Source organism: Mesoplodon bidens (assembly GCF_964165515.1).
Source record: "Mesoplodon bidens genome assembly, chromosome: 10".
NCBI classification, from domain to species: domain Eukaryota; kingdom Metazoa; phylum Chordata; class Mammalia; order Artiodactyla; family Ziphiidae; genus Mesoplodon; species Mesoplodon bidens.
Genome location: NC_138172.1, coordinates 28958062 through 28985260, shown reverse-complemented (window position 1 = coordinate 28985260; position 27199 = coordinate 28958062). Strand labels below are relative to the sequence as shown.

At 38.8% G+C, this 27199-nt stretch overlaps 1 protein-coding gene across 16 annotated transcripts in view; it reads right to left on the bottom strand.

The window, feature by feature from the left end:
* Positions 1-27199, bottom strand: part of FHIT (fragile histidine triad diadenosine triphosphatase) — a 1470392-nt gene that overhangs the window by 1215267 nt on the left and 227926 nt on the right. For 10 of the 16 annotated variants that reach the window (XM_081246013.1, XM_081246024.1, XM_081246021.1 and 7 more), the window contains one exon: positions 11227-11277. The exons of the other annotated variants lie outside the window; for them this stretch is intronic. The gene's annotated coding sequence lies outside the window, so the exon portion shown is untranslated. The remainder of the gene's footprint in view (positions 1-11226; positions 11278-27199) is intronic. 16 annotated transcript variants of the gene reach the window in all.

Genomic DNA, 27199 nt, shown 5'->3' with positions numbered 1-27199 from the left:
CTCTTATTAAATGTTTCTCAACATTATATCATTTTCTTGGAGACTGTTATCAGTAAGTAGGTATTCAGTAACCTCTATGAGAAACAAATGCCCTTAATTTTATTAAAATCTACTTTTATTAACCCCCTCCTTACCTTCCATTTTAGCCCATTTGAACCATACTGCAGTTCAGAAAGAAATATGAGAATGGACCTGGCTTACTTTCACCTTTTCAAGAAGACCTTGATATAGTAAAAAGTCTGATTTAAACATGAAGTAAAGATTTATCACTTACCTTTCAGAAAAGACTCACCACAGGAACAGTAGGCTTTTCTAATGCATTTACATTTTTATTAGGCTTACAAAAATTCAATTTAATGGTGTCTTTAGGTACACGTTTACTGAATAAAATCAAATATATATTATCTTCATAATAACTTTTTTTAAAAATGCAATGGACTTATTTAAGTTTCTTCCATGGTTCACCGTAATTTAGGTAGAGAAAATTCTAAATGAAGAAGCACAGGAGTGACTTTAAAGTACGTAGGAGATCTCCACACAGTTAATTTAGAAGCACTGTGGGAAATAAATCAGGAGATATATGAAAGAGTAACCAGTTCTTGGTGGGAGGTAAACATGAGTGAGTAATGTGCAACCTACTGTTTACACACTGCAATCACCTGGTTGCTAAGGAAAAAGCTTATAGATAATGGCACTGCCACTACCATGGTTTTGTTCTAAACTTCTGAATTAAGCAGAGAAACTCAGACTAGAATGCCACATGGAGAACACAGTGCCAGGGACCATACACTTAGCATGCTGGAACTAAATGTTAACAGCAACTGCAGAAGATGTGACTGCAGACTCAAACTTTCTGAAACAGTCATCTACAAAACTGGCTGTTTGGTGATCGCGCTTCATGAAAAGAGACAGTCCCAAGAAATCTATAAGAATTGTAAGCCACAGTTTACAAATTTCAAAAACGGGGGAGAAATGTTTAGCATCCCAGCTTTTTATTCTTCCAAGTGAAGATTTTGAAAACAAATAGCATTTCCATCTAGTGTGGCCATTGCTTCATTATAAGAATAAATAAGTAAAAACATCCTAGTTCTAGGAGAACTAGATTTCTTTCCATGGACAATTTCATTTAGGAAAAGATAGCAGAAAACCTACAGAAAAGAAGACTTCTAAGGCAGGTTGGATTCCCCAAGCAACAGACTCTTCACACATTTATCTTGAAGGAGGTTTTTATAGGAGTGCTTTGGGGATCAACATCTATAGAAAAAAAGGGAGGGAGAGAAAGGAAGCAGAATTGGCAGAAGTTCCAATGGTAACTTGTGGGGAATAATGAACAAGGGCTGTCTTGTTTTGGGGTGAGAGGGCAGGGTCCTTTATACCCTCCAGTGTTGAGTTACTGAAAATAGACCACCTCATGAAAGAGATGTGCCTTTGAAAGAGGGTTGTCTGTGGGCAGCATCCCCAGCAGGCGGGGTAATGAGTCCTTAGCTCCTGAAGGAGGATCGGGGCAATGCATAAGAGTCCATACAACACTTTTGTCCCAAACTAGTGAAAATATTTTCAAGCACTGGCATTAAAGACAGTCACCTTTAAGCCTTTAATCTTAAGAGGTCACCATAATGCAAAGGCCACTTAAGATACAATCGTAAAAAGTAAAAGCTTACAATGCTCTCATATTGTCAGATAACATCTGCAGGAAAATCATTCCTGTTGCTGTTTGATACAAAATGACTTCTTAAGTATCATATCTACAAGGTGGTTCTAGAAAAAAGATGGTGTGAATTCATTTTTCTCTGCTCTACTCATTTTTCCCTCTAAATACAACTAAATACCCTGGAAATTATTCATCAGAAAATGATAAAAGAACTCTGAAACCTGGAAAAAAAGGTCACTGGCTAGGGACCTCAGAACTTGGAGGACAACAATGTGGTGAGTCCCCTGGTTTTCTGTGTATTTCCCATATACGCTGGACTGGGCACCAGAGCAGGAAGAGCCTGCTCCCTCTAGCCAAAGGACCAGAAAAGGGGAAGCCTAATAGAGACCCAGTGAGGAGCCCCAGTCTCTGAGGCACCAATGGGCAGTCTGATCTGGAAGCAGCAGCAGTGAAGTCCTAGGCTGACCTCATTACATATCTGACAAAAGACTAGTATCTAGAATATATAAAGAATTCTCCAAACTCAATAGCAAAAAACTAAAACAGCAACAACAAAAATCCAATTAGAAAATGGGGAAAAGACAAGAAGAGATATTTCACCAAAGAGCATAGGCAGGTGGCAAGCACATGAAAAGACGTATAACATCATTAGCCATTAGAGAAATGCAATTTAAAACCATGATGAGATACCACTATATACCTTTCAGAATGGCAAAAATTAAAACAGTGATAACATCAAATGCTGGTGAGGATGCAGAGAAACTGAATGACTCATACGTAGCTGGTGGGAATGTAAAATGGTACAGTGATTCCGGAAAAAAAGTTTGGTGGTTCCATTTAAAATTAAAAATGGACTTATCATATGACCCAGCAATTGTACTCTTAGGCGTTTATCCCAGAGCAATGAAAACTTATTCTCATGCAGAAGTCTGTACATGAATGTTTACAGCACCTTATTTGTAATAGCCAAAAAGTAGAAAGTATCCAAACATACTTCAATAGGTGAATGTTTAAACAAACTGCAGTACATCCGTAACATGGAACAATATTTAGCAATTTTTAAAAAGCCAATCTCAAAAGGATACATACTGCACAGTTAGTTTTATATAACATTCATGAAATATGAAAATTATCAAGATCAAGAACAGATTAGCAGTTGTTAGTGGTTGGGGATGATGTGAGGGGATGGGTGTGGCTATAAAAAAGTAGAAGGGGGCTTCCCTGGTGGCGCAGTGGTTGAGAGTCCGCCTGCCGATGCAGGGGACACGGGTTCGTGCCCCTATCCCGGAAGATCCCACATGCCGCGCAGCGGCTGGGCCCGCGAGCCATGGCCGTGGAGCCTGTGTGTCCGGAGCCTGTGCTCCGCAACAGGAGAGGCCACAGCAGTGAGAGGCCCGCGTACAGCAAAAAAAAAAAAAAAAAAAAAAAAAAAAGTAGAAGGAAGGAGTCTTGTGATGATGGTACAGGTAAGTATCTTGATTGTGTTGGTGATTGCATGAAACTACACGTGATAAAATTGCATAGAGCTACACTTACACACGTAATATACATACACACACACAAAATGCCTGTATAACTGGTAAAATCTGAATAAGCTCTACAGATTATACCAGTGTCAATTTCCTGGTTTTTCTATTGTACTATAGTTAAGCAAGATATTATCATTGGGGGAAGCTGGGTAAAGGGTCCACAGGACCTCCTTGTGTATTTCTTTACTACTTCCTATGAATCTGTAATTATTTCCAAATTTAATTTTTTTAAAATCAGACCTACTGATTACTGATTACTCAGAGTAAAAATTCCAAATCTAGGTATTGTTTCCTCTGCAGTTTACCCAGCATCTGCATCTATCATTGGAAGCAGATCATAAGCACATCTCAGATGCCCATACTTCCAATAATTTCTCCAATCCCCAGGCTCAATTCCCTCCTCTAGGCCCCTTCTTATAGTTTAAAGAAGGGAACTAGCAGGGTGGGAACCTCCTCCATGGCTTAGCAAAACTTTATGCCAGTTCTCAGGTTGTCCTTCAACTCTATTATGGCTCTATGCCACTTCTGTTGTCATCATTTTCTCCATTTCTGATGCATCAGGGTTGCTGCTGAAAAAGGTTTCGTTGCAGCCTTTCCTTATCAAAAATAGACCAGTTTTGGGCTTCCCTGGTGGTACAGTGGTTAAGAATCCGCCTGCCAATGCAGGGGACACAGGTTTGAGCCCTGGTCCGGGAAGATCTCACATGCCGCAGAGCAGCTAAGCCCATGCGCCACAACTACTGAGCCTGCACTCTAGAGCCACGAGCCACAACTACTGAAGCCCAAATGCCTAGAGTCCATGCTCCGCAACAAGAGAAGCCACCACAATGAGAAGCCCACGCACAGCAACAAAGACCCAATGCAGCCAAAAAATTAATTAATTAATTAATTAATTTTTAAAAATAGACCAATTGTGATTGCTTGTGGCATTTTATAGTGATATGTACAAAACAAACAAACCCTAAAGCATGGCAGAAGGTCCTTAGGCTTTTATATAAATAATTTACTCTATATAAATTCCCCTAAGAGAAATTCGTGTCAGTCTACAGAAAGTGTCTCTCTCAGGGGACTCATACCAGTTGTCTGTATTTCAGTACACTGATAGCCATTTGCAATTTGCAAAGAAAAAAATATATCTTTTATATCTGAAGGGGAACACCACACTGTTATTCCTTTGTAAGATTAAGAAATTTATTCTAGTTTAAAAGTTAGCTGAATTCTTACTCTTTTTACAAACTAGACTTTAAAACACAGCCAGTAAATTGACCAAGCACTACTGCTTTTATCCTTCTGATATGTAAGCCTATCAAAACATTAGTGATAAAAAAAAACATTAGTGATGAAAACCTTCATTTAAAAAATCCTGTTATTCAATTATAATATGCATTTCACTACCACACTGTATTTATGACCCTTAAAAGCCAAAGCTGGAACTGCTCTAATACTGATTTCTTCAGTGCTTATCATTAATTAAAAAGTAAAAATCTATTACCATGGTATCTGCAATCAGGCTTTCAAAGTAAGAAACATCAATATCTGGTAATTGAGAACATTTGGGAACAAATTTTAATGAGCAAAAACTCAGGAGAGAAAAGAAAAATGTTCCGTATTATTTCAAATTGTAACCAGATCAGTATATGCTACTGAAATATTACAACTGCCCATGCCTTCAAGGCATCTAACCAATTTTTCTCCTTAGCAGATGCCAAAAAGAAAATACAGTCAGACTCGCCCATTTATATAATGTTTACATATATAACACATCAACAATATATTGTTTGAGGTTTTATGGAAGCCAACGTCAAGAAGCAAAACATGTTCTGCCAATGTACTTCAGTTCCTGCTCATCCTTAGACGTAGGCAGATGGATCATTAAATTATGGCTGTGCTAAGTACCTACTAAAGCATAGTGATGTACTTGTGTCAAGGGCACATAGATGAATAAAACAGTTCCCACCCTAAAGGAGTGCAAAATCTAGTATTGGAGCCACATGGAGAGTCTGCAAATGAAAAAACTCAAGCACAGAGTGTGTCCATGGTGAAAGGGAAGTCCTTAACATCAGCTGAGACTGAGAAAAATAGAAAAGAATAGTGGTAATAGCAAGAATGGTTTGAGCGTCTTTGGCTCCCTAATCTACTCTATCAGCATCCACCAAGTCACCTCAAATAAACAAATCTATTTGTTATGTACCTGTTAGGTACCTGCAGTTTAAAAAAATATCCCCTAGCTTCCCCTTATGTATCAGTCAGGGTCTCAGCAGGACACAGATGGCCCACTCTAATTAAAATAGATTGAGGAGGGTTTAATAAAAGAGACCATTTACAAAACTTTGGGTAGTATACAGGGAAACCATAAGGAATAGCCAACACTCTGGAGTTATTATCATCCTTAGCTGTAACAGGAGAAGGGAAAGGAGCAGTGCCCAGAACCTGGAAGGAGAAGGTCTGGTTGGGAGTTAATATTAAGAAGAGATTTAGATAGAGGGACACAGCTAGACCAAGTAACAGCTATTGGGAGGGATCCAAGGCAACTAATACCCTGACCTCACTCTCCTCTGTTCCTCTGATCTCTTGTTTGGGTTTCCAACTGGCCAGAAGGCAAAAAATCCACTGATGAAGTCCATATAGATGGGCAGATAGAAGAGAATAGAGTTCCTGATTCCCACTGTAGAAAATCAGGAGCTACCAACTGCCTAGGGCAGAGAGTTGCTCTGAAAATTAAATGATATAAGGCATATTATGCAAACAAACACAACCTCAAACATAGCACATGAATGAGAAATGGAAGTTATTAAATATATAATAAGGATTTTCTTCATTATACAATTCAATTTAGCAATTATCTATGCCTCCTATCATTTTCTCTCCACACGAAAGGTACATAGGAAGGGGAGAGAAACCAACATTTCAGGAGTGACTACTACATTTGCAGCACAGTGCTAAGCATCTGGGATATGCCATCTCATCTAATTTTCCCTAGGAACTACAAGATAGGAATTATTTAGCCTATGGGATAGGTGAAGAAACTGAAGCTCAGAAACATTACCCATCTTGCTTACAATCATAATTAGGAACTCAGATCTGTCAAACTCCTAAGCCCATGATTTCTCCATTATTATATGTGATGAGTTGTAGATGGGCTACCTGCCCACATGAGAAATATTCTTCATCAAACTGAGGGAAATCAGAGGACAAGCTTGGTAAAGGTAAAACATCCATCTTAGAGTTGCCATTAAGAAATAGTCAATAACTGATAGATATGAGGAAGAAGAGAAGAATGGTGATGATGATGATGATGGTGATGACGGTGATGGTGATGGTGACGACTGATGGTGGTGCTGGTAATGATGATAAACACCTCATCTTAACAAAGGGCTAAAGAGCTTCTATAACTGACACCAAGAATTCCTTAAATAGGGTATCAGTATGTAGTTGAAGACTACATTTGACTATTGTTAATATGATGACTATTTGTTAATACTGGTCCCTCAGTCATAAGAAGAAGCTTTTTCCAGAGCAGGCTGTGTGGTATAGCAGCTTGAACCCTTTGAACTTCAGTTTCCCAGTCTGTGAAATGCAGTAATAATGTATGTGGTGCCTAGAGCTGATGTGAGGTATGAATGACAGACTGTGTTTAGAACACCTTGGAACAGGGCCTAGAACACAAAGTCAAGTTAGCCTTTTAATACTGTTGGAAGGTTACTTCAAACACGTGTGGGTTCTTGGCAAGTCCTTCTTTGAGTAAAGGACCTAGAAGTAGAAGTCAACCCCAAGCAACATTTTTAGGGAAATTGTTTTTCTTTTGTCATTTCAACAAACAACTGAACCAGAGTGTTTTAAGGATTATTCTACCATGAAAACAGCACTGTCAATGACCACAATAAATGCTAAACAAAATTCTTCATGAAATTAAACAATTTTCATGAACCCAAGGCTATAAATATTTTAGGGGTAACTCGTGACACTTTGTATTTATGCTATGTGCCATTACCAATTTCTTGTGTATAAAATATCCTTTCTGATGTAAAAAAATTGTATGAAAAATCAAAAGAAGCCACCGAAGAAACACCAACTTATTGGAGAAAAAAAATTCCTAATTTCCTAATTATTTTCTACAAGTGATTGCATTCAAAGAAACACATGCATTTTTAAACAAAATATATACCACAAATTTCCTCTTTAGATTGAATCTTTCAGGAGTAACTTAGCAAAAGTTGAAGCTTTAGTAAAAAATACATGAAATACAGAGTGAATAAAGTCTTTATTTCACCCTCCAGAAAATATCTACTTATAAAATATACACATGGCTAAATTCAGAAACCTACATAGTGGAAAGTTTCATAATTTGATTTGTTATAGTAAGCTACTGATATTTTTGATAGGAAGGAAGAGAGGAAGGGAGATATGAACCTCGGAATATATCCTCTGCAGTTTAAGATATAAAAGTTTTATTATTTCCATTAAGGTACTTAATATTTAACATCAAATGTTGCTTCTTTCATCTTGCTATCTTATTAAAAAAGCCTATCATCGGGCTTCCCTGGTGGCGCAGTGGTTGAGAGTCCGCTTGCCGATGCAGGGGATACGGGTTCGTGCCCTGGTCCGGGGAGGATCCCACATGCCGCAGAGTGGCTGGGCCCGTAAGCCATGGCCGCTGAGCCTGCGCGTCCGGAGCCTGTGCTCCGCAACGGGAGAGGACACAACAGTGCAAGGCCCGCATACCACACACACACACACAAAAAAGCCTATCATCAAAAAATTAAGTCTCTATATGAAATGGTTCATCCATAGTGATAACAAGTTTGAATTATAACTTAGTCAATGAAAGGTTGTTTGTCTATATTTTATTGCTTTTGCTATTTCTTTAGTAATAATCATCTTTGCAGTCTGTGCACTGACATTTGCAATAATGAGTGTACATCAGAAAGTTAGGCCCTGTCGTTTGATGTAACAAGAGGCTGTATTTTGTAGCACACAGGCACTTAGCATACCCCACTTCCTCTTTGGCATGAGAGTATAATGGTTTTTTCATCTGTCATATTTAATTACCTTTATAGGCATTAACAACATATTAGTAAAAATCTGTGGAGGGATATGAGATTAATTAGGTTCAGTGGGGTTAAGAGGAGTCATATTTTTTTTTCTGAGGTGAAAGTCTACTTGATAACTACAGCTTCATTTCCCATAAAGCTAAAAAGAAAGTACTATGTGATTTTCATCTGTCTATCAGTTCTTGGTCTCTTATTAAAGACTGAATCAGAGAATAAAATTACAATGCACTCTGACTCCACCACATAATTTTGTAACTTGAAGGGAACTGCATTCCCGTGTGCAGGCAAATATCCTATCCCACTACAGAATGTGTTCTCTACACTTAACAGAAGTCGCTGATGCTTCACCCAGATCCTGTTTGGGTTTTGGGATCTGTTTTACCAGTTTGGTAGCCCATTCCTTCTTACAGGTGTTGCTGCCAATCTTCTCCAAAGGACTGCCCTTGAGCGAAAGAGTCCCTTCACCCAGAGGTGCCTGGGAGACATATCACCATAGCCACCCCCTACCCAGGGCCTATAGCTAATGACTGACTAGTGGAAAGGGGAGCACTCTGTCTCAAGGCAGGACTGCCCCTGTGGTACGATTCATGCTCCAGAGCTCCTCATGCAATCAGGCTAATTTTATTGGAAACCACATCCTTGGTAACTTCTTCCCCTGCCCTATCCTAATACTCTCACTCCCTTCCTGGTTTCTCCCAAGAGCCCTCCCTTAATAAATCACCTGCACACCAAACCCTGTCTGAAGACCAAGAACCCAACCTAAGACTCCAGAGAAGCAAACACTGATGAAAAGATAGGCACATAATTGGTCTCCCAGTTTGGGCAGGTAAGCAACAACATCTCAGCCATTTTTAAAGTCCTTGTCTATGGAGCTTTACAAGCCCAGGTTGGTGGTGGGGGGAAAATGTCACATGCCATTATGTAACTGTGTGAAGGGAAGTTCCTAAGATCTACAAACTCACCTCACTGACAGGAGTCACTAACTGATTCCTACTCTGGGGAATGTGGCAGTTGGCAAGGGCTGCCCTTCTTGGCAGATGTCAGGTGGTGTCCTGCACTGCAATTCCCCACTCACTGGGAGAACAAAACGAGTCTGGGGCTAGTGGAGGGAAAAAATAGGACAAGCCGAGCATCAAACTACAAACAGCTCTTTGAAACCTCCCTGATAGAGATGATGGTGTTTGTGCCATACCTATTGAGTTGAATCCAATAATAGAATGGACGGATCACCACTTACTCTGTGCTGTCAGTAATGAAAGCTATCAAAACTAAGCCTGAATGCACCTCACTGTTGCCATGTAAATCTAACATGGACAGCTTAATGAGGGAGGGACATTACCTTTCTCACACTCCAATTTTACTCATTAAAGAAATGTGGCCCATATTGGCAATTAACTTGAGAGATTAATTAAATCCAACAGCAAGTTCAGTTCCTTCCACAGTGCATTCTGATATCATAGGAAGGGACCAACATGCTGTGGGCACTTAGCACATGTTAAATAATAATTACTAAAATAATCTAATTTGGACTATTTTTTGCAGAAAACTGGCAGCTAACCTCACCAGTAGACAAATGCCACAGTCTGATACATCTACTCAATATTTCACATGGTCTTACTCTAAACTCTATTATTCCTGAAACTCACAACAAATACTGCACAATAAGTGTGTTTCCTCCCTCAGCAATTTCACTCACCAATAGTATTCACTATAACTTATTGGGCCCCCTGAAGAGTGAGGAGGCAGCCAATCAGACAAAACACAAACTCTGACCCAGCTTAAGAAGTAACAGACAGGATCCCATTGTGTCTTCTTCAAAACAAAGACTGACACTGACATGGGAAGGAAAGAGCAACAGGGGTAGAGGCATGACCTTTATTCCGTGTCAGAAAGCCACATGGTGTGCTCTGGTTCGCTTTCTTATGTGTTCTCAGAGTCAACTGAGTTCTATTTTTGTGCTTTCTTCTCTGAAATGCTGAAGTGCTTTCCTCGTCTATCTACAGAAAATCAGGTTTTAAGAGGAGTCTTACAAATTTGACCAATTGGCAGAATGGTAATTAAATTCTGGCTTTGGTGAAAGTCAATAAAATTGTTTTAAAATGTTTGCTATAGAATCATGTACCTATAATATAGATCAAATTAATACAATAGAGTTATTATATAGATACCACCTATGAATTACAGTAGTGTCTATACCCCCTCATCCCCACACAGCTCTCAAATCCACCTACCCAAAAGGTGATTCCCAACAGTTTCATTAGCAAGGACTCCTCTTATTATCATTTGAGAATGGAGGATAAATTTTTAAATATTCTATATATCCAAGATTAATAATCAACTAATTTCCCTTTTGGTGTTATTAAGAAAGGTACATATTCTGTTGAAACTTCTGATCAACAAATCAACATTAGGACACAGAATTAACATAATCCTTGGGAAAAATAGGAAAAGGTAACATTTGGGTACCTTCTTCACAGTCAGTGTGGTTACTGATACACTTTAGGAAATAATGAAATGAGTGTGAAGATCTCCTTTCTAGACAGGGAACTCTATGAAAAGGTGATGTCCTAGACCTACCCTAATAGGCATAAGTGAAGAAAATTTATATTAACAATCTTTTAAACTGCAAAAAGCTTTATCTACCCAAGTGGCACCTTGGAACTAGAAAGAGATGGTAATTAACATCAAGTCCCAATGTTCTAATGTAATCATATCACCTGAAACACAGTATCTCCAGGCATATCTTCAACTATTACAAAAAATGTCTATGCTATTAATATACTTCTTGACCATCACAGACTGAATGTTTGTGTCCCTCCCTAAATTCGTATGTTGAAATCCTAACTCCATTGTGATGGTATTAGAAGGTGGGGCCTCTGGTAGGTGATTAGGTCACATAATGGGATTAGTGCTCTTATAAAAAGCTCTCTTGCCCTTTCCATCATGCAAGGACACAGTGACAAGATGGGCTATGAACCAGGAGAAAGGCTCTCACCAGACAGTGAATCTGCCAGCGTCTTGATCTTGGAGTTCTCAGCCTCTAGAACTAAAAGAAATAAATTTCTGCTATTCAAGCCACCCATGGTATTTTTGTTATAACAGCACAAACAGACTAAGACAATGACAGAGTGTTCCTACAATTGATGACAAAAAAAAGTATATGGAAAACAAATGACTGAATTTATCAGATTTGGAGTGGTCTTAAATTTGCATCAAAATGAAAATATTTAATTCAACTAATCCAATATTGGTCCATATTTTTCATTCAGGCTATTATTTTAGACCTACTACTAATAATAATGTCTAACATTACTAAGCTCTTACAAAGTGTTTTATGTGCATTCAATCATTTATTTGACTCAATAACACTATGTAAGAAGTACTATTATCATCCCACTTTACAGATGAAGAAACTAAAGTTTACTTAAGTATCATACACAGCTATACGGCATCTGTGTTTACCTGCTCCTTGGTCAATCCGGACCAAATGACCGGGGTGGAGGAGGGGGTAGGGAGAGGTAGTGGGGGTGTGAGGTTTGATATTTTGTTCTAATGGTCAAGGAGAACACTGTGAAATGTCTGAACAATAACTTGTCCCAAGACCACAAGCTTACCTTCAGTACTTCGAATACTGTAAGAAATATGTCTAAAGTTCTTTCTGATATTTCTTACATCACCAGTTTTACTGCATATAATACATATTAATTGGATGTAAGATCTATTTGAATATTTCTCATTGTAGCAGAATTGTATAAGGAGAGTTAAATAATATAGGGAGCTGATACTTCTGTTTAACAGAAAGTAGAAGCTGGGAAAAATATAATCTCAATAATTCCACTGAAGTGGGGGTGGAGTCAAGATGGTGTACTAGGACGCAGAATTCGCGACTCCACACAAGTAGGGCACCTACCAGGCACCGGTGGGGGTCCATGGACACCTAAGGGGATGGGAGGAACCCCCAGCAACCAGGCAGGACATGGGGCATGGGGGGGGGGAGTGAAGGGGGAGGAAAAGTGGAGGCGGGTCAGGACTGGCACCCCTGAGGGACGGCTGAGGGAGGGGAAGGGATCCCATGCCTGAAGGGGGATATTGGGGAACTACTGGGAGGGCAGAGGATCAAAACGGAGAGTCGCCAGGTTTGCCCTGCCCACTTGGGCCCCCAGGAACCTGCTGAGATCCCAGCCCTGATCCTCTGCCCACCGAGGCCCCTCCAGCCATGCAGGTCCTGAGACAGTGGGAGGGAGGGAAGGGGGAGCAAAAGTAACAGCCGGACATCTGGGTTGGCACCCCTGAGGGGTGACTGGCGGAGGGAAGGAGTTCCTACACCCAGCGGGATCCACTCACGGTTAGGGGTCCAGCGGACACAGGGGAATCCCTGGGGGAGATGGTGGGGAGGGGTGCAAACGAACAGAAGGGAACATGGTCAGTGCTCTCCCTGTCCACTTAGGCACTGGGGAGCCTGCTGGACTCCCAGGCTTAATCCTCTGCCCTCGGAGCCTCCTTGCTGCTGGGCATAACCCAAGACCCACCCCTACACCCCCACCCAGGGCCCTATCTCTACACTCAGAGACCCCCTCCAACGCACTGGGCCTAAAACCCACCCAGACACCCTTCCTCAGGGCCCTAATTCCAAACTCCAGGACCGCACACTCCAGAGGCCCTCCTTTCCTAGTGCTGCCTCTCTCCTTCCGCACAGGTCCTAAGCAGAGGCCCCGCCCCATGCTTGAAGGTAGCCCTGCCAAGGCCCCACCCCCAGGGCCTTTTCTGGCTAGTGGGTCCTGAGCCTAGGTCCCGGCCTATGCTCAAACATAACCCCCCCACCCACCTAGGTCACCCCACTCTAAACCCCGCCCCTGCCTCAGTTCCACCCCCGCCTAAACTCCACCCCCATAGCCAAGACTTTTATTTTCTTTTTTCCTCTATTAGATTGGAGTTCTGTTTTACCTTGTTGATTCATTGTTGTTGAGTCTTTTATATTTTTATTTTTCCTAGTAAATCTTTTATTTTTTGAATTGTACTTTATTCTTTATACTTTCTTATTGTTCTCTCCTTTTGGCTTGTTCCCCCACTCCTTTTTTTTCTCTGTTGTGGTTTTATTTTACCTTGTTAAAGTTGTTTCAATTATAGTTTTATTTTTCCTAATGTATTTTTTATCTTTCTAATTTTATTTTGTTTTTCATTCTTTAATATTACACTGCTCCCTTTTTTATTTCTTTTTTTTTTTTTTTAACCGCGCCATGAAGCTTGCAGGATCTTGGTTCCCAGGCCAGAAATTGGGACTGAGCTCCTGTGGTGGGAGCTCCAAGTCCAAACTGCTGGACTAACAGAGAACCTCAGACCCCAGGGAATATTAATTGGAGTGAGGCCTCCCAGAGGTCCTCATCTCAGCACCAAGACCCATTTCTATCCAACTGCCTGTGAACTCCAGTACTGAATGTCTCAGTTCAAAAAACCAGTAAGACAGGAATACAGAACCACACATCAAAAAAAAAAAGAAAAAGAAACAACAATACAATATGTTACAGACGAGGAAGCAAGGTAAAAACCTACAAGACCAAATAAATGAAGATGAAATAGGCAACCTACATGAAAAAGCATTCAAAGTAATGATAGTAAAGAGGATCCAAAATCTCAGAAACAGAATGGAGAAAATGCAAGAAACATTTAACAAGGATCTAGAAGAACTAAAGAGCAAACAAACAGTGATGAACAACACAATTACTGAAATTAAAAATACCCTAGAAGGAATCAATATCAGAATAACTGAGGCAGAAGAACCGATAAGTGAGCTGGAAGATAAAATGGTGGAAATAACTGTCAGGGAGCAGAATAAAGAAAAAAGAATGAAAAGAATTGAGAACAGTCTCAGAGACCTCTGGGGCAACATTAAATGCACCAACATTCGAATTTTAGGGGTCTCAGAAGAAGAAGAGAAAAAGAAAGGGTGTGAGAAAATATTTGAAGAGAAGAGTCAAAAACTTCCCTAACATGGAAAAGGAAATAGTCAATCAAGTCCAGGAAGCACAGAGAGTACCATACAGGATAAACCCAAAGAGAAACATACCAAGACACATATCAATCAAACTATCAAAAATTAAATACAAAGAAAAAATATTAAAAGCAGCAAGGGAAATGCAACAAATAACATACAAGGGAATCCACATAATGATAAACAGCTGACCTTTCAGCAGAAACACTGCAATCCAGAAGGGAGTGGCAGGACATATTTAAAGTGATGAAGGAGAAAAACCTGCAACCAAGATTACTCTACCCAGCAAGGATCTCATTCAGATTCGAGGGAGAAATTAAAACCTTTAAAGATAAGCAAAAATTAAGAGAATTCAGCACCACGAAATCAGCTTTACAACAAATGCTAAAGGAACTTCTCTAGGCAGGAAACACAAGAGAAGAACAAGACCTACAAAATCAAACCAAAAACAATTAAGAAAATGGTAATAGGAACATACATATCGATAATTACCGTAAATGTTAATGGATTAAATGCTCTGACCGAAAGACACAGACTGGCTGAATGGATACAAAAACAAGACCCATATATATGCTGTCTACAAGAGACCCACTTCAGATCGAGGGACACATACAGACTGAAAGTGAGGGGATGGAAAAACATATTCCATGCAAATGGAAATTTAAAAAAAGCTAGAGTAGCAATTCTCGTATCAGACAAAATAGACTTTAAAATAAAGACTATTACAAGACACAAAGAAGGACGCTACATAATGATCAAGGGATCAAACAAAGAAGAAGATATAATAATTGTAAATATTTATTCACCCAGCATCTGAGCACCTGAATACATAAGGCAAATGCTAACCGTCATAAAAAGGGAAATCAACAATAACACAATCATAGTAGGGGACTTTAACACCCCACTTTCACCACAAAACAGATCATCCAAAATGAAAATAAATAAGGAAACACAAGCTTTAAATGACACATCAAACAAGATGGACTTAATTGATATTTATAGGACATTCCATTCAAAAACATCAGAATACACTTTCTTCTCAAGTGCTCATGGAACATTCTCCAGGACAGACCATATCTTAGGTCACAAATCAAGCCCTGGTAAATTTAAGAAAATTGAAATTGTAACATATCTTTTCCAACCACAACGCTATGAGACTAGATATCAATTACAGGAAAAACAACTAAAAAATACAAACACATGGAGGCTAAACAGTCCACTACTAAATAACCAAGAGATCACTGAAGAAATGAAAGAGGAAATCAAAAAATACCTAGAAACAAATGACAATGAAAACCCGATGACGCAAAACCTATGGGATACAGCAAAAGCAGTTCTAACAGGGAAGTTTATAGAAATACAATCCTACCTCAAGAAACAAGAAACAACTCAAATACAGGACCTAACCTTAAACCTACAGAAAGATGAACAACAACAACAAAAAAAAAACAAAGTTAGCAAAAGGAAAAAAATCATAAAGATCAGACCAGAAATAATTTTTTTAAAAAATGAATGAAACAACAGCAAAGATCAATAAAACGAAAAGCTGGTTTTTTGAGAAGATACACAAAATTGATAAACCATTAGCCAGACTCATCAACAAAACAAGGGAGAAGACTCAAGTCAGCAGAATTAGAAGTGCAAAAGAAGTAACTGACACTGCAGAAATACAAAGGATCATAAGAGATTCCTATAAGCAACTATATGCCAATAAAATGGACAAGCTGGAAGAAATGGACAAATTCTTAGAAAAGCACTACCTTCCGAGACTGAACCAGGAAGAAATAGAAAATATAAACAGACCAATCACAAGCACTGAAATTGAGACTGTGATTAAATGTCTTGCAACAAACAAAATGCAGGACCAGATGGCTCCACAGGAGAATTCTATCAAAGACTTAGAGAAGAGCTAATACCTATCCTTCTCAAACTCTTCCAAAGTATAGCAGACGGAGGAGCACTCCCAAACTCATTCTACGAGGCCACCATCGCCCTGATACCAAAACCAGACAAATATGTCACAAAAAAAGAAAACTACAGGCCAATATATCTGATAAACATAGATGCAAAACTCCTCAACAAAATACCAGCAAACAGAACCCAACAGCACATTAAAAGGATCATACACAATGATCAAGGGGATCATTACCTCTTAACCATTACCCCAGGAATGCAAGGATTCTTCAATATACGCAAATCAATCAATGTGATATACCATATTAACAAACTGAAGGATAAAAACCATATGATAATCTCAATGGACGCAGAAAAAGCTTTTGACAAAATTCAACACCCATTTATGATAAAAACTGTCCAGAAAGTAGACATAGAGGAAACCGACCTCAACATAATAAAGGCCATACATATATGACAAACCCACAGCCAACATCGTTCTCAATGGGGAAAAAATGAAACGCTTTCCTCTAAGATCAGGAAAAAGACAAAGTTGCTCACTCTCACCACTCTTATTCAACATAGTTTTGGAAGTTTCAGCCACAGCAATCAAAGAAGAAAAAGAAATAAAAGCAATCCAAATCGGAAAAGAAGAAGTAAAATTGTCACAGTTTGCAGATGACGTGATACTATACATAGAGAATCCTAATGATGCTACCAGAAAACTATTAAGGCTAATCAATGAATTTGGCAGAGTAGCAAGATCCACATTAATGCACAGCAATCTCTTGCATTCCTATACACTAATGATGAAAAATCTTAAAGAGAAAATAAGGAAACACTCCCATTTACCACTGCAACAAAAAGAATAAAATACCTAGGAATAAACCTATCTAAGGAGACAAAAGGCCTGTATGCAGAAAATTATAAGACACTGATGAAAGAAATTAAAGATGATACAGGTTGAGAGATACACCATGTCCTTGGATTGTAATAATCAACATTGTGAAAATGACTGTACTACCCAAAGCAATCTACAGATTCAATGCAATCCCTATCAAAATATCAATGGCATTTTTCACAGAACTAGGACAAAAAATTTCATAATTCGTATGCAAACACAAAGGACCCTGAATAGCCAAAGCAATCTTGAGAAAGAAAAATGGAGCTGGAGGAATCAGGCTCCCAGACTTCAGACTGTACTACAAAGCTATAGTAATCAAGGCAGTATGGTACTGGCACAAAAACAGAAATATAGATCAATGGAACAGGACAGAAAGCCCAGGGATAAACCCATGCACTTATGGTCACCTTATCTTTGATAAAGAAGGCAAGAGTATACAATGGAGAAAAGAGAGGCTCTTCAATAAGTGGTGCTGGGTAAACTGGACAGCAACATGTAAAAGAACGAAATTAGAACACTTCCTAACACCATACACAAAAATAAACTGAAAATGGATTAAAGACCTAAATGTAAGGCCAGACACTATTAAACTCTTAGAGGAAAACATAGGCAGAACACTCTGTGACATAAATCACAGCAATATACTTTTTGACCCACCTCTTAGAGTAATGGAAATAAAAACAAAAATAAACAAATGGGACCTAATGAAACTTTAAAGGTTTTGCACAGCAAAGGAAACCATAAACAAGACGAAAAGATAACCCTCAGAATGGGAGAAAATATTTGCAAATGAATCATCGGACAAAGGATTAATCTCCAAAGTATACAAGCAGCTCATGCAGCTCAATATCAAAAAAACAAACAACCCAATCCAAAAATGCGCAGAAGACCTAAAGAGACATTTCTCCAAAGAAGATACACAGATTGCCAACAAACACATGAAAAGATGCTCAACATCACTAATCATTAGAGAAATGCAAATCAAAACCACAATGAGGTATCACCTCACACCAGTCAGACTGGTCAACACCAAAAAATCTACAAACAATAAATGCTGGAGAGGGTGTGGAGAAAAGGGAACCCTCTTGCACTGTTGGTGGGAATGTAAATTGATAGAGCCACTATGGAGAACAGCATGGAGGTTCCTTAAAAAACTAAAAATAGAATTACCATATGACCCAGCAATCCCACTACTGGGCATATACCCTGAGAAAACCATCATTCAAAAAGAGTCATGTACCACAATATTCATTGCAGCACTATTTACAATAGTCAGGACATGGAAGCAACCTATGTGTCCATCGACAGATGAATGGATAAAGAAGATGTGGCACATATATATACAATAGAATATTACTCAGCCATAAAAAGAAATGAAATTGAGTTATTTGTAGCGAGGTGGATGGACCTAGAGTCTGTCATACAGAGTGAAGTAAGTCAGAAAGCGAAAAACAAATACCGTATGCTAACACATATATATGGAATCTAAAAAACAAAAATGGTTCTGATGAACCTAGGGGCAGGACAGAAATAAAGGCACAAAAGCAGAGAATGGACTTGAGGACACAGGGAGGGGGAAGGGTAAGCTGGGACGAAGTGAGAGAGTAACACTGACATATATACACTATCAAATGTAAAACAGATAGCTAGTGGGAATCAGCTGCATAGCACAGGGAGATCAGCTCGGTGCTTTGTGACCACCTAGAGGGGTGGGATAGGGAGGGTGGGAGGGAGACACAGAGGGGATATGGGGATATGAGTATGCAAATAGCTGATTCACTTTGTTATACAGCAGAAACTAACACAACATTGTAAAGCAATTATAGTCCAATAAAGATGTTAAAAAAATAATAATAATTCCACTGAACTCTTAGTACATGTAGGAGTAATGGTATAATAATACATTACTGGAAAAATAAAATAATTTAAATTCACATTCTCCAATATGAAGAGTTTCTGTTTTATTTAGGTAAGCTTCTGAAACTTCCTTTCTCTCCGCAAGGTAGAAATTTTGAAGTTAAAGGCTATGAGCAATTACATACACTGGCTTATTTATCAGTTCTTAAATTTAGATTATAGAAGGTTTCTTGTGTTAGCTAAAGAATCGTCTAAATTCTTCACAAACATGGTTATAGAATCCCAGAAAACTGATCCTGAAGAAATTCCTGTTTGTGACAATTCAAAAAATATTTCACCATGAGATCTAGGTGCAAAAGACATGAATTCCAAGGATTTACCACTTTTGATATTAAAGCATTTCCCATTTACTTTTAGCTTACTCATGTTGCATGGAAATTGATCTGAAATGCCATTTTAGGCAGAAATTTGTTCTCATCATTAAACTTTTCTTGATGAATCCAGATCATCAATATGAATTATTTAATTATTGAAATCCTCAGAACATATGAAGGGAGTTAAAACTAATCGTCAATATACCAAATAGCCCTAGGCTGTTAGGTATCTTCATTCCTCTGATTTTTTACAGACTCTGTAATAGTGGTCTTCTAGCTAAAGTTCACAGAATCAGTTATTTTTACGAGACTCAATCACCAGAAGCTCAACTTCTTTCCTAAAATTGATCTGTCTGAGAATGCACTTCTCAGACAAGGAATCATGGGGATGACAATTTCTGTTTAAAGACCTTGTCTTTTCATCTGCAAGCCACTGTCAAAGAACACATTGCTCCTGAGAAAAATTCCCATAAGAGGTCATCAAAAAGGGACTCAATAAGAAATACAACAGAGGAGGGGTGCCTTATTTCACCAGCGGCAGAATCATTTCAAGCCTCCTCCTTACTGTGTCTAGAAATTCATTCTGGACTGAGAATTCAGAACTGAAAAGATAAGTCATTCAGAGGTTCATGAGAAAATTTATGTGAATACAAAATTCAACCTTAAAGAAAGAAAACCTGGGGCTTCCCTGGTGGCGCAGTGGTTTAGAGTCCGCCTGCCGATGCAGGGGACACTGGTTCATGCCCCGGTCTGGGAAGATCCCACATGCCGCGGAGCGGCTGGGCCCGTGAGCCATGGCCGCTGAGCCTGCGCGTCCGGAGCCTGTGGTCCGCAATGGGAGAGGCCACAACAGTGAGAGGCCCACGTACCGCAAAAAAAAAAAAAAGAAAAAAAAGAAAGAAAACCTGACCTAGCTGATTGAGTCAACAAGTAAGTTTCTCAAAATAGTTTAGATAGGTAGACATTTTTCATAAGCTTAATGAGCTAAATCAGCAGCTTCAAGGTTTTGATAAAATATATTTAAAGCATGTGATTATTTTGTCAAAAAAATCATTTCTGCAAAGCTGTATTGAATTTTAGAATATTTTTATTTTCCCCAAAGCTGAGTGTATCAAGCTGAACGTGGTGCCTCTAAGAGAAAGAGCAACAAGTATAATCAATGGGTATTTGAGAGGCTTTGATCAGTCTTTGGTGTACTTCCCAGAAACACAGAAAGTGAACGTCTCAAATGACTGATTAACAAATACTTTTGAAAGTCAGTGTTTCCTTTCAACAAAATTGAAGGACAACTAATTGAGGTGTCAGGATGAATCACGAACAATAATTTGATGAGAAATCATTGTGTGATTTGGGGCATAAAACTGGTAAGGAGTTTTTTAAAAAATTCAATGATAAAAAAAATCTCTCCAATCTCATCTACTTATTTGTGTGAGAAAGATTTCTCAATGTTTACATCTAGAAAAATGAAAAACTGGCATTGTGTTAAATCCTATCTTGTTCCAGAAATAAATAATATTTGACTTCATACAAAACTAGTTTTAAAAAAAAGTGTCCATCTCATTAACAGATGAACTTCCAATAAATTTAACTTTTATATTTAGTGATTATTTATCAATATTTAATATTATTTGTGGTTTTGGTCAATCTGTGCTAATAACAACAGTAATAAAAACTCAATCCAAATGTCATTTTTGAAATTTAGAGGATTATGGACTCAGGAAGTTATATTTATTTTAAGGTTCTGAGACTATACAATGATCAATAAAACGTTTAAGCATATTTCACTGATAAAATTCTGTAAGGTAAGTAAATAAAAACATGAATTAAAAGAGAAAAAGGATCGGTGTTGTTTTCAGAAAGAACTTGCTTTTATATTTTTAAATAGATGATGGTGGGAATCAAATTATAATAGTATTATAGTATTATAGGATCTAAATGGGTATACTTTAAAATGATTTAGACTTTTAATTTTAAAATTCCAACATTTACAATACACCAGAAATTATGTTCTTGGTAATTCTTTAAACTTATGATGAAAAAGTTGAGGTCTATAATTATTCCAAAAATCTTTCAAGGTGTAGGAAACAAAGAAATTGGAGCTTTCTGCTTTATTTCTTCTGCCTTCTTATTTCTGGAATTAGAAAGTGTGCTTTCCTGGCCCTACTTTACCATTTGCTCTTTGGTCCACTGTTCCCTTAGAAATTGAGGTCTCCAAATCACAGAACTGTGGACATGATGAACTACCCAAACAAATATGATACTAATTATCTGCTTTACCATACGACTCATTACAAGCTTCTTTTAAATAACAATCTCCTCTAGCGCTTCTGAAATATGGCTCCATGATTATAAAAATCCATCATTGAATTCTATTTACAGGCTCTTCACTTTTTAAGTCCAAAATACAAATGTGATCCTTTGATCCTGTAGCAGATTTTCAAGAATAATCCCTTTTTAAGTGTCTTCACAAATATGTTATTGAGTTCAGCATGGCAACAAAAAGAAAACAGAAGAGAAGGGAGAAAGAAAAAAGAGGAGATGAAAATGGTACGATGATATCACAGAAGAAGGTGGGCAACTTTAAGCAATCAGGCCTTTTCAAACATGGCATCACCAAATTTTATCACTAATTCATAATAGGATTAAAACACAAATCATTTTTTTTTTTTCTTTTTGCGGTATGCGGGCCTCTCACTGTCGTGGCCCCTCCCGTTGCGGAGCACAGGCTCCGGACGCGCAGGCCCAGCGGCCACGGCTCACGGGCCCAGCCGCTCCGCGGCATATGGGATCCTCCCAGACCGGGGCACGAACCCGTATCCCCTGCATCGGCAGGCGGACTCTCAACCACTGCGCCACCAGGGAGGCCCACAAATCATTTTTTATATGAGAACAAAGCTAAGTATTGGTTTCATACAGTTCTTGTCCCTATAACCAGATTTCTTTCCTGGTTTTCTCTCTGAGACAAGAAACTCCTACTGAAACAGGGGATAAGTATTTCTTGAGGTCTGATGATCCTTACAAGCCCCTTGACCTCTCTATGGAACTCCATTTTCTTATCTATAAAATGAGAAGGTAGCTCTCAACCAATAATTTGAGGAGGAGAAGGAAAGGGGTCAAGGAGGGCAGACGAGAAGGTCCATGTTTCAAGGGACGAATTTTTTCGACAGAATACCCACACCTAGCCTGACCAGATTCTGACTCAAGCTGCATCACTACCCTACACCCCTGTCAACATCGAGAACTCCTGCTATGGGGATTTGTGTTCTTTCCTTCAAAATGAACAAAAGGTTGCCATCACACTGTATAATTTTAAGGTCCCTGCAGTAATGAGATTCCATATTCTTCAGCTATGACTAGAAAACAGTGATATTCATTTGTTTCTCTTCTCCTATGTCCTTTGTTTCTGGCAAGGATCACTATTTACTCCTTGTAGTGTGTGCCTAGGAGGAGGAGGGGGATAAAAGATGTAGGTGGGGACATGTTTTCAGCCGCCATGAGGCTCAAGAGCTACATTAATCTGTATTTCTATGCTTTCATAACATCACAACTCTCCCAGCTTAAAAAAAAAAAATATTAGGAATTTTAGAAGATCCCCTTTTCTCTCATCTTGAAGCCTGTTAAAAGATATTTGTAAAAAGGAGGTACAAAAGAAGAGGTTGCCAGATAAGGTACTTTTTCTAAATCAAAGGAGCTTCCAGGCAGAATGGGGCCTGACTTGGTGGTCAGCTGTCAGAGTGAAATTTAATTTAGCAGTAACAATAGACAAAGTATGTCAGACTAAGTGCTTGATCAAGAAACTGAAAATTGTTCAATAAAACAGCCTTGATGTCAGTTAAAGCAGAAACCCCAGGAAAAGAATGACTATGCTGAAAATAAATTAAGAAAACATCCCACAGACTTGAGAAAAAAAATTCTTTTTTATCCTCCCAACTCACCTTACTCTATGTAAAGTTCAGAGGTTCTTGATTTCAGGAGGTTTTCCAGCCATTATGATGGGCTGGTGAAGACATTTGTGTCCCTGGATCTAGTGATTATTGTCATGGCTCTGAAGCCCAGAGTCACTCCTATTTAGAAAATCTCTTATATCCTTTTAGATTATGCTTGATTTCTTTTTCTTTTAAATAAATTTAGTTATTTATTTGTTTACTTTTGGCTGTGTTGGGTCTTCTCATTACAGTGGTTTCTCTTGTTGTAAGCACAGGCTCTAGGCACACGGGCTTCAGTAGTTGTGGCACACGGGCTTAGTTGCTCCACAGCATGTGGGATCTTCCTGGACCAGGGCTCGAACCCATGTCCCCTGCATTGGCAGGCGGACTCTTAACCACTGCACCACCAGGGAAGACTTACGCTTGATCTCTTTTCATCTAATTAATTACATCTCAGGAACCAAGAAGTAATTACATTAAGAACTTGGAGGCACGCCTTCAGAAATGTCACTATGGCTTTCTGTTTGTTTGCTTTAAAGCAAACCAGCACTCTGGAACTTAGCTCAGATTAGCAATTTTGTGCTTTCAGTTAGATACAGTGCAATGGTTCTACTCCTGGTTGCTAGAATAAGAAAGCAGGTGAAAGACATACAGTAATGTGGTTCAATCTCCCCTTCTCTCTCTCCTTTGTATTCTACTTCAGTATAGTGATTTGAGGCCTCTGGGTTTGAGTTGGGAGCATAGAAACTATTGGCAAAGGTTTACTTGTTTACCTGAGGGTCAAGTGGGATGAAAAGCAGAACAAGAAGACAGAACTTTCCAAGGACTGGCACTGGTCAAAGCACAGAGAAACAATACGGATCTTCAAAGGGACATTTTTTTCTTTTTCTTTCTTTTTAAAAACTGTTGTCAGTCTAATAAGTGTTGAAGACTATTTGCTAAGCTGTCCAAAGACGTAACTATGCTGAGACTGCTCCTTCACTTGTCTACTCTCAAAGGCCTCTGTGAACATCTGCAACATGCATGCTGGCCTCTTCCAAACAAAAGGAAGGAGGTCCAAAGAGAATGTGCTCTCAAAAAAGTTGTAAACGCATTTAAAAAATTCTGTGAAAGCTCATCAGCTACCTGATTTCCTAGGCAGAGCCTCTTATTACCTTAACCATGATTTAAGACAGGAGTATGTAGGTAGAATAAAGACATAGGGATGAGAAGTGGAGGAAAAGGAAAGGTGATGAATGATTAATGAAAATCTAGTGATTAATGGAACAAAGATTTTAAAAAGTAATAAAGCATTCATCTCTAGGGTGGAAAACACGACAAAACAAAAATGAGTACTAAATTGCCAAAACAGTAAAATAAGAGAGTAGAACAAACAAACAGAGTAGGACAAAGAAATGTCCATTTCAGTATAAGCATTGTTGAAAAGACACAGGGGATTTGGGAACTTACCATTTACAAGTTATTTGCTTAAACAAAAATAAATTTATGTTGCCTGATTGCCTAAAAGTTACTTACTGATAATGGGTCATTTATGGATAACAGCCTACAGCCACCCAGGTATATATGGAAGCCAGACTTTGTGTCTGTTCAACTTTTCTTTCTCTGCGAAATCTGATTCACAGCATTAGAGTGCAGGAGAACCCTCAGTTGCATGGCTCCATCACTAATGAAATGAGCTCCTGGCTTTTCAGAGCAACCATAGAGTATGTACTGGGCTCCCGGAGAAGCACTCTGTGTATGAATTACCTATGTGTGTGCACAACCTAAGGGAAAACTCATATGAGGCACAGAGGAAATTTATAAACACAAGCTGCACATTGGTAGGAATACAGAAACATACCACAAAGGGGTGTAGACACCCAGGTTTTTCCCAAAAGCTGACCTGTACACATGCAAGGGCAAGATACCACAGAACAAGCCCTATGGCAAGACAAGCAATGAGAACAACTGAAAATAATAATGTGTGTGTGATTTACTTATTTTGAATGTTAGTTGAAGGAAAACAAGTTTAACTGGAAGATGAGCTGAGCTCATAAAAACAGTTATGGAGATTATTCAGGGAACTTCTGGACACATACAAGAACCATAAAGGATGGCAACACATGTTTTGAAAAAATTAGGCCTTATTTCGCATGACAGTTTTGTTTTCTACTTTTCTCTGAATCAGGTGTAACACTCGTACAACTTGCACTCCCATCTCCCATGATTAGGGACACATCTGGGCTCACATAAGATTCCCTGAAGACACGGTTAGAAGATTCATTTGTCACTTTGGTATCCAATATGCTCCACAGTTTTCTATGAACTGATCAAATGAATGAGTAAATGAACAAATGAATGATTTGCTGAAATAATATTGTGAAGAATTTTGTAACAGAGGGGCATCATCTTCTACAAAGACATTGATTTATTCTATAATATCTCTCAGAATCACAAGACTAATCAGCAGATATTGAAAAGGAACACCTGCCTCAGGCAGAAGTGACTTAAAAAAAAAAAGTCCTGCCACAAAACATTGAAAACGATGGTAACAAACCATATTTCAAAGTTGGGCAGTCTACCAAAAAGGGAAAAAGAAGATACGGGAGCAAGTAAAGACTTAGCCCTGGCGGAAACAAGATAGCGTATTAGGAGGTCGTGGAATTCACGTCTCCTCACAATTTGAGCATCAACCACGCACCCGTGAAGGACCACAGACACCTAAGGGGACGGGAGGAAAACCCAGTGACCGGTTTGCGGGATCTTGGTTCCCAGGCTGGAGGTCAGGCCCGAGCTCCTATGGTGGGAGCTCCCAAGTCCAAACCGCTGGAAAACAGAGAACCTCAGACCCCAGGGAATATCAATCGGAGTGAGGCCTCCCGGAGGTCCTCATCTCAGCACCAAGACCCAGTTGTATCCAACTGCCTGCAAACTCCAGTGCTGGACGTCTCAGGCTAAACAACCAGTAAGACAGGAATCCAGCACCACCCATCAAAAATAATAATAATAATAAATGAAACGACAAAAAAAAAATGTTAGAGACAAAGGAGCAAGGTAAAATCCTACAAGATCAAATAAATGCAGATGAAATAGGCAACCTACCTGAAAAATAATTCAGAGTAATGATAGTAAAGATGATCCAAAATCTCGGAAACAGAATGGAGAAAATGCAAGAAACATTTAACAAGGATCTAGAAGAACTAAACAGCAAATGAACAGTGATGAACAACACAATTACTGAAATTAAAAACACTCTAGAAGGAATCAATACCTGAATAACTGAGGCAGAAGAAAGGATAAGTGAGCTGGAAGATAAAATGGTGGAAATAACTGTCAGGGAGCAGAATAAAGAAAAAAGAATGAAAAGAATATAGGAAAGTCTCAGAGACCTCTGGGACAACACTAAACACACCAACATTAGAATTACAGGGGTCCCAGAAGAAGAAGAGAAAAAGAAAGGGTCTGAGAAAATATTTGAAGAGATTATAATTGAAAACTTCCCTAATATGGGAAAGGAAATAGTCAATCTAGCCCAGGAAGCACAGAGAGTACCATACAGGATAAACCCAAAGAGAAGCACGCCGAGGCACATATTATTCAAACTATGAAAAATGAAATACAAAGAAAAAATATTAAAATCAGCAAGGGAAAAGCAACAAATAACATATGAGAGAATCCCCATAAGGCTACCAGCTGATCTTTCAGCAGAAACTCTGCAAGCCAGAAGGGAGTGGCAGGACGTATTTAAAGTGATAAAAGGGAAAAAGCTACAACCAATATTACTCTACCCAGCAAGGATCTCATTCAGATTCGAGGGAGAAATTAAAACCTTTAAAGACAAGCAGAAGTTAAGAGAATTCAGCACCACCAAACCAGCTTTACAAAAATACTAAAGGAATGTCTCTACGCAGGAAACATGAGAGAAGTTAAAGACCTACAAAAACAAAACCAAAACAATTAAGAAAATGGTAATAGAAACATACATATCGATAATTGCCTTAAATGTAAATGGATTAAATGTTCCAACCAAAAGACACAGACTGGCT